Consider the following 9,092-nt stretch of genomic DNA (forward strand, 5'->3'; position numbering starts at 1 on the left):
GTTTTTTTGAAAGGAAATTAATAAAAACAATTTCCGAGAAAAATATTATTCCAAATGAATAGTTTGGTATTAGAAATCAATATAATAGTTCACACCGGCTAGTACGCATATGCCGCCATATTAAAAATAAATTTGAGGCTAAGCAGTCCAATGGCTTAGTTTTGGCGTTGAAAAAGCCTTTGATTCTATTTGACATAGTGATCTATTTTTTTAAAATGATATCCTTTGGATTTAAATTAGTGCGAAGCTTTTTATCTGGAAGCTTTTTCTGCGTTTTTGAGTAGAATTTTCTGGTTTAATATCTACTCATGTATGTGTTTCGCAAGGATTCGTTCTGGGTTCAATTTTGTAGAAAACATCTGTTCAGACTTCGTAAAACTTAATGGTTGTCCCACTACTTGATACATTGATGACATCAGTATATACGCCAACAACTTGGTTGCGAAACAGTAAACAAGTGCAATTTGCGATTGGTACAATGTCCAATTAAATGCAGATAAGGTGCAAGCGATCTTTTTTTGATAAGTCAAGGTCATAAAATTCAGTTAACCGACCATGTTAATCACTTAGGAGATATATTGGACAAAAAGTCAATTTTCCGCAATCATGTTCAAGATAGCAAAAGCATGTAGCAACGTTATAGCCCGCCCACCATTAAATACCCTACACCATTTCGAAGGTAATAAGATACCAAAAATGACACAATATTTTCATGCAAAGTAAGTGTATTAATGGATGTGCAAAACATCATGTTACGTGACCCAAATTGAGCAAATTTTATTTACTTTCCAGAAATTTCACAATATTTCAATTTCCGTCACAGAAGACTAGAAATTATATCTTCTCATCATCTAAGTGCTTTTCATGAGAACCGTTATATATGTTAGCGTCTAAAAAATAGACCTATGTGCTCCAAATTTTTTGGTTAGTTCGTTATTATGGACTAATTTTCTTTTTTCTGGGAAATTTTATAAAATGGAAATCCCAAAAGTATACCTATGTGGTTGACTAAGATGATTTCTTTGTCAGTTTACTATTATGAACCAATTTTTATCATGAATAATTGAAAATTAGACTTTTCTAACTTATAAGAAATCGGTTTTTGCTGAACTGTTATATGAGAGGGAGTCAAAAAATTGCTTCATCCGAATCAAATTTTTTAATTTTGAACGTCAAATTATGATTGCACAGCAAGTTTTGTTGAAAAATGTTGACACTTCCAATTTTATTTGAAAATTCGTTGTATGGGGAATGGTCGAAAAGTGGACCGATCCGAGACGCTATAAATAGCGTTCGTTCTGGGATCAAAACATGTCAGCGTACAGAATTTCATCAAAGTATCTTAAAAATTGTGACCTTATCGATTCAGTACATAATTCTGAGTTGATTGGTATAATAAAAGGTGGGTCTGCCTGATGTCCTTACACGCGTTAAGTACGTCCGCAAAAACGCAACATGCCCTGCGCCACAATTGATGTAGAGTGTAACAAATACAACATTGCCATAAAAACGTTAAATCCATTAATAAGCAAAGTTTCTGTACTAAGTCCTGTAAATAAGATTCTCATGCCAATATGCCAAAATAAATGATTGGAAATGATTCCAAACTTGTCACAAAAAAAGTTACATAAAATAACAGATGTAGATTCATTACAAAGAAAAATTATTAAATTACAAACTAAATTTACATTAAATTGTCACTTATCTGACAAAATTCTTATAAATGATCTTTTTTATAAGACTTAATACATAACCTATTTTAGAAGCCAAACTGTGGTGTTTAACTTTATTCGGAGGTTGTTTATTTGCGGGTTTCTTTGCATTGCTTCAATTCTAATAGTCTTTAATTTTGGAATGACACAGACTTAACCAAATAAATATGGAAATAATTTATGTAATTTATTCTTTCTACAATTAAATCAATACAAACGACAAAGCGACAAGAACTCACCTGCTGTATCAGGGTTATGCTGAATATAGGGAATGGTATAAAAACTTAATTCCTTAATAGGTTATTTAGGTGCAGTATAAAGCGAAAGCTTTGGACTTATATGCACTCAACATACCTAAGAAAGCTATATAAACACTGAAAAGAGAATTCACAAGGATGTATTAAAAACAAAAAAAAATCTTATTACATAAAGAGAATTAATATGTAATAGCGTCTATATTTATAAAGAAACGCGAATTTCAATTTATGCGTGAATATTCATCGTATATTTAGGAATGATAGTTTGGCATACTTCTAACTTGTTACACATTTCGGGTTCACCCATAAAAAGTTACGTCGTGAAAAGGAAAACAACTGCTTTTTCCCCTTTTAATGCAACTAACGTTTGAGTTTGCATTGCATACGGTTCAATACCTAACACTCCAAGTGCGATTCCTTTCTTTTCATTATCTATGCTTCCCTCAGCCGACACAATAAATAAAGTAGGGTAAAAAATGATTTATTTATTCAAGGGGTGTTTGGTTAGCAAGGTGTTTTCTTCTATTTTTTTTACCATTATTTTTTTTAGCTGTGAGCCAAAAAATGCTAAAAAAGAAAGAAAATGAAATAACACAACTGTAACGTATGCAAATATTTTCCCATTAGCTTTTTATACAACTGGCAGAAAATAGTTATTAAATTTTAAGCCCGTCGGCTAATTAAATGACCGTAATTAATTGCGAGTAGAAAAGAAGCGAAAGTAGCCCCTCTTCGCATTTGATTTTCTACGTTTTCTACGTAATAATCGTGTGCTTAACTGGCCACTTATTGGTAATACCCAACTCGATACTTTTCGTGATCTCAAAATAGAAAAAGGAAATTAAAAACAGGAAGTAATAAAGTACGAATCAAAATTATGCTAAAGAATAAATTATAATATTTCTACCCTACATTTAATGGAATAAGACGACAATTGTTTGTCTTCTAGGTTAAGATCAGCGATAGTTAAAATTCAACACAAAATTTGTCAACTTATATGTAAATTGTACTCAATATTCAAATGGAGTGTTTATGAGCGAATCATTATCCGCTTGATCTGAAGTGTATTGTAGTGTAATATTTTGATAACCAAGTAAGATTAAATTCAATGCTTTAAACAAAGTTTTGATAGTCATCCAGTGATATCTGAGTTCTAAGTGAATCACAAATTCATCTTCACGACATGTTAAGTCCATATCGTATATACTTAACCTTTTCGGATTTGGACGACCTTTCCAAATCACTTCACAATTCAAAAACAATGCTTGCTTATTTGGACTTGCAATTTTTTTAGAAACTCTTTTTTCAAAACTCTTGACTCAATATAAAATGCTACGGAAAATTTAAATTAGCAACAATTTTTCGGCCAAACAAAAACAAATGTGGAAGTTGCTTCAACGCATCATCGTCCACATCGCTTTTATTTCAGAATAAAATGAACGCATAATTTATTCAAACTATTACCTCTAGCTGTTTACTACTTTTCATGTCTCGATTTTCAAATTCCATCTGGAAAATGTCTCGCCCTTTGAGACTATTCCCAAAAAAAAATCATATTTGGCTATCGTCATAAGACTCACGGTTAGAGTAAATGATAAGTGGTCTATTGAAACGCTTCTTAACGGGATAACGTTTGCTGAAAACAGCGGGGAGGACAGGACACTCCTGATTAGAACTGCAAACATTTCCTGAGCAAATGGTGATGTATGGGACCAAATCGTTTTATACTGAAAACTCACAATATTATAAAGTTTGGCACACCCACTTTTATTCGTAATTGTGCTAATTATTGTTGGTAGTGTTCCTTAGTGACAACTTAATTCGGCTGGAAAACGCATTCCGACGATATCCAGCATCCTTGGATATCCAGCTTTATCGTGGATGTTGTTGGTGCTCATACTCTGTCTCAAAATTATTTGACTTTTATTTGGGCTCATAACGCATCCAGTCTTCATCAATCGTAAGCATTTAGCTGACTTTTGGATTTATTAGGAAAAGTAAAAATCTCCATAAATGGAGTTTCTTGGCACATTCTAACAAATCCGCCTGACTAGCCGAGTGGGTAAGAACTGCGGCTGTAATTCTAGTGAAGTGTTCAGTTTATAAAGGCATAACATTTTCCATCGATCAGGCACATAACCACAGGGCTGCGGCCAGAATCTCTCGATTTCTTTCTCTCTCTTTTCTCACGAATAGGAAACATCCCGTAAGTGATTGGTCACAGAAAACAAAAAAATGTCTCGTAATTGCATACAGTTTAAGGACAATACCTTCAAACGAACAATTCTATTCTACCTGCTGCTGTACCGCTTACATTATCTGTTAGAAAACGAACCGAACTAATTTGTACTCCCCATAGCAAGATTCGTTTCTCTTTCCAATCTAATAACTATTAATGGTGATTTCATATTCTAAAGTGATTTTTTATTATTTTCCGAAATGTTGAAAAGTTTCTTCTCATTTTTTAGAGTTTTCAAATAGCTTTCAGCAATTATGTTGCAGTTGTTATATAACTTTTCTAGAGGTGTAAATTTTACACAAGTAAAAACTTTTTTACATTTCAAAAATTATTTATGTATAAAATTTTATTTATAATTTGCTGGCATAAGAAGTGCTGGCACACAGCCAGCTAAAGCAATTTTTATCATAAGTGTAAATATATAAAATATGTATGTGTAATATGTAGGAAAATACTTCGTATACGTAATATTAAGCCATATGTTAAAAGGGAACTGTGAGCTGATTAAATACATTACATTTAAAACGCGCTACCTTGTTAAAGGTAGCAATGGTGAAGATAAGCTTGCGCTGCTAGATTTGTAGGAAATGCTTGCGTAAAAATATCTAGTTTTTTTTTTACCTTCACCTGCGATTCTTCAGGTTTTCTTCATTTGTAATATAATTTTTCTTTTTCTCTTATATTTCTTGCGCTAAACCTTTATTCGTAACTGCAATTTTCATAAGTTTTCATGTCAATATTTATTCTCAAGTAAAGCATATTCATGTCAAAGACGTAGTTAAAAAGAAAATTTACAAAATTTTAAAGCATTTCGTTTACCAATGACTTGTCCCGAGCTTATGAATTATCTTTCAATAGGATTTTCTCTAAAATCCAGCTATCTGTAGTCTTGTACATTCAGTTTTTAAGGTGCGCTTCCCTTTTTTGTCTACAAATGTCTGCATCGTGGATACGATCCTGACTCCGGTGTATATGTTTATATATACGCGCAATTTAATGGTTAATGTTTTCCCCACGGTCTTAATTTATATATGCAACGCTAAGAAGTATGTTAGTATAAGGCACACACGTATAAATTATATTCACATGTATTTTTAAAAGAAAAAAATAAATAAAAAAAACTAGAAAACGCAGAAATTCTTAAATTTATGCCAACAGGCGTAGACACACGTATATGAATATGTATATAAATGTATATCCATTATCTACGTGTATGTGGCGGCGCGCATTCGTAACGTTTTAAAAAAAACTATTTGACAATAACATCGTGAAAACCAGAAATCCGTTTCGTTGAGTAAACGTAAAGCTGCAACGGTTTAACTAAATATATGGTTTATGTATATATTTATTCATGATATCATCCCCTGCGCTCTCAACCACAAACATCTCCACATTTACATATACCCCTGGGTATCGTTTGTTATTATAGCCTCCTGTAAATGAAAAGGGTATATATATTTTATCATTACTTATGTATCAAGACAAGAAACACAATTCACGTAGTTCTTAGCCAAAGAGGAAAAATATTCTAAGATCTTTAACGTCTGGCTAGTTATCGTCTAAGAGATAAGATCACCGTGACAGTGCAATAAAAGCGCTTTTCTGACAACGAAGTTGTTAAGCATACGTTTAAGTATCAGAAAAAACTTCTTCTACGAAAATATATTCAAAAAATAAGACCGAGGCCAACCTCGCGAGGTACTTTCAATTCAATAGGCTCTTCGGTACGTAGAGTACCTGTTGCAGGCTTGAATTAAAAAAAATACGAGAGAATTCATTTAAATTTCATATCTACAGCTAGAGAAATACAGTGGAGAAATAAAAAATACTGATTCTTGTTCGAAATACTCCATACGGCTTTAAAAAATTTTACCTACAGTTTACTTAAAGTTTTCAAACATGTTATAAACCGGTTTTTTTTATTAAAATAAATTTTTTGTAGTATCTTTTGCCATAAATCTGCTATCCCACCATCATAAAGCAGTCTGTCTTTTATGCTGGGAGCTACTGTTTTATAGCATCAATCAAAGGCGAAAAGTACGTTTTATCCTGCTGCATATTCGATTGTTTGGTACCTATTTAATAAATAAGAAGTGTCAGACCATGTGTCATCGAGGTCTGAGAGCAAATCCATAGAGCGCAGTAAGTCAGGTGTGTTAATGTTAAACACGTTGCATAGCGCAGAGTTCAATTTATGCGCTTTCTACGCTGTAAGATTAAATAATTAGGCCAGATATTGAAGTGAGACTTTTATTCCTATACCCATCACCATCCCTAGAAATATCTGTCATTTATCCGATCGTTCATCTATTTCTTCCATTCTTCCTATCCGTCTGGCCACTTGCTAGACTCTTCCTCTATTGGTTTATATCTATCATCTACCTTTTTACTTATTTATTGCCTATATATTTGTAAATAAATTTGCAAAGTACGCATTTTTGCTGATGTTGGAGAACTTAGATTGTACGCTTGCCTATATAGAAAATTCTACCGCACTTGCGACTTGAACTCGCGACAACTGAGTTATTTGTTGCGATCCTTTGCCTAGCCGGCAGCTCAGGTGGATCTGTTTGCTTGCAAAATTGTCCAACTCGCTATATTTAGATACGGGACCGCAAATCGCGTGTGCGCAGATGAGCGCGAAAAAAGAAAAACAGCAACGCTTAAAAAGAGACATTGTCTTAATACTCCGTGAAACGGAGACAGAAAGCACATAATCTTTTCTGAAAAGGACACTATCTTGTATTGAATCGTTGAAACAATTGAATTTTGCTAAGCTGAAAAAAGAAATATATTAAATTTATTATTCTTGAATGCATTAAACTAAGATAGTCATAAAAGAAGAATAATGAGGAGAAGAATATAAGAGGCGTTATACATTTAAATATGATTGAATCTGTCTAGATAGATGCAAAATGAAAATTTCAAGCCATTTTCGTAGTTGATGACCTCTAATTAAACAGCAATATGCATAATTGAGCTTTTAGGCAAGTGTAGGATACTGAATAGCCGTTGCAAAATGCAGGTACTTTGCGTTTGATTTTGCATCGTAATATGCATACACATTTACATGTATATATATGCTTAAAAATGTTTGCACATGACATTCAATCATACTTGACACACTTAATACAATATTTCAAGTTTAGATAACGACTAAATTAATTCAAAAATCCATATAGAATGACATCAACACAACATGTCGATATTTATAGGCCATATAGCCCTCTCTTTGCCACGAGGCATCACGCAGACACCTATACGAGGACCTTTTATAATGAAACAGACTAACTCGAAAGTTAGTTGCTTTTATGTACATATACGTGAAAAGACAATTTTTTTTTAGGTAAAATCGATTGAAAAATTTCTTTTATTTTCCCTACAAAAGATTCTCTTCGTTTACAATCTTTTGTCAGCCACACACAGCTGCTTCCTCATTGTTAGAAGATTGTTCTTTAAAAAATTTGAAAGGAAAAGTTTTTCTTTTCACTGCAAAATGAGCATAGAAAACTTTAACAGCAAATGTTTTTTAAGTTTTTAAAAGAAAATGTCATAAAAATATGTTTGATCAGATATACTCTTTAACGCATAGAGAAGAAGTTCAGCAACTTATGCTTTGAAGTTTGTAGGCAAAATGGTTGAAGACAAAGTCAGATACTATATATTTATATATATATAATAATATGTATAATAAGTTGCTCTCTAACAGAGTGCAGCAGAATTGATTTTAATAGAAATTATAATTAATTTCCTCTCAACAGAAATAAGAGAATTTTAAAGCTTTTCTTAAGACGCCTCTTTTACGTAGAGATTCTAAGCTTATGACATGTTTATTAGAATATCATAAAGCATGTTTTAGCGTAACCAATTTTATGTACGATTTTTCTTTTACTACTAAGATAATATTGTTTGTGACGAAAGTCATTATAGCTTGCTTTACGAATTGCTTTCATTCTCTCGGGTTTTGATTCTACATTATTTCCTTTTCATGAAGTTTTGACATTAAAATAATCATCTGGATATGTTTGTACATGCATAATTAAACAATTATAATTTTATTTACCAATCCTAGGACTGCGATGACGTTTACACATTTAATTTTCTTTAGTATTTCCTGCTTTTTTTGAGTTTCTACGAGGATAATTACTTTCACACTTTAATAGTTTCTATATTAGCATTTATATGGAGTTCGTATATAATATCTGATAAAGTAATGCTAAAGACCTGCATTATTATTATTATAAATTTAGCCAGAGAATAAATTCTAAGACTAATATCTTACGGCACTAGCATGTAAGGCGCTTTCGGCTTTATTAAAAACTCTACCGCATTTGAGATTTGATCCCACGACCATTGAGTTGCGAGTCGAGACTCTTGCCTACTTGGCCACTCAGGCGGATTGCAATAAAGGTAGATTTAATAATGTGTTCAAAATGTAAGACGAATGATGTTCAAGTAAACATTGAATATCAAAAATATTTTTTTTCTAAATTGGTAGCACTATGACAGACATGTGTGCTGAATTTCACATGATAAACGCCAGCAGTGTTCCAGCGGCAGATAGTTTTGTTTTTGTTGAGAAAAGAAGTTGCTCAGCAAAAGTTGAAGTTAAACTTTGTTTGCGAAATGAAATTTTGTTTTGCAAAAGCGCTTAGGACGCTGCAAAAAGTGTTTGACTTTGTTTGAAATGAAATATTTACAAGTGGTACAAGCAGTTCAAAGAAGGTCGAGAGTGGGTAGAAGACGAAGGGCGGTGGATGACCATCAACCTTTACTGACGAAAGTCATGTCAAACAAATCAAAGATTTGGTGCTCAAACCCTGTCGATTTAAGGCCCTCTCTACTGCTGTTGGCCTTTCATACGGATCAGTTAACAACATTTTA

The sequence above is a fragment of the Glossina fuscipes genome, unplaced genomic scaffold (genome assembly GCF_014805625.2).
Source record: "Glossina fuscipes isolate IAEA_lab_2018 unplaced genomic scaffold, Yale_Gfus_2 150, whole genome shotgun sequence".
Classification (NCBI taxonomy): domain Eukaryota; kingdom Metazoa; phylum Arthropoda; class Insecta; order Diptera; family Glossinidae; genus Glossina; species Glossina fuscipes.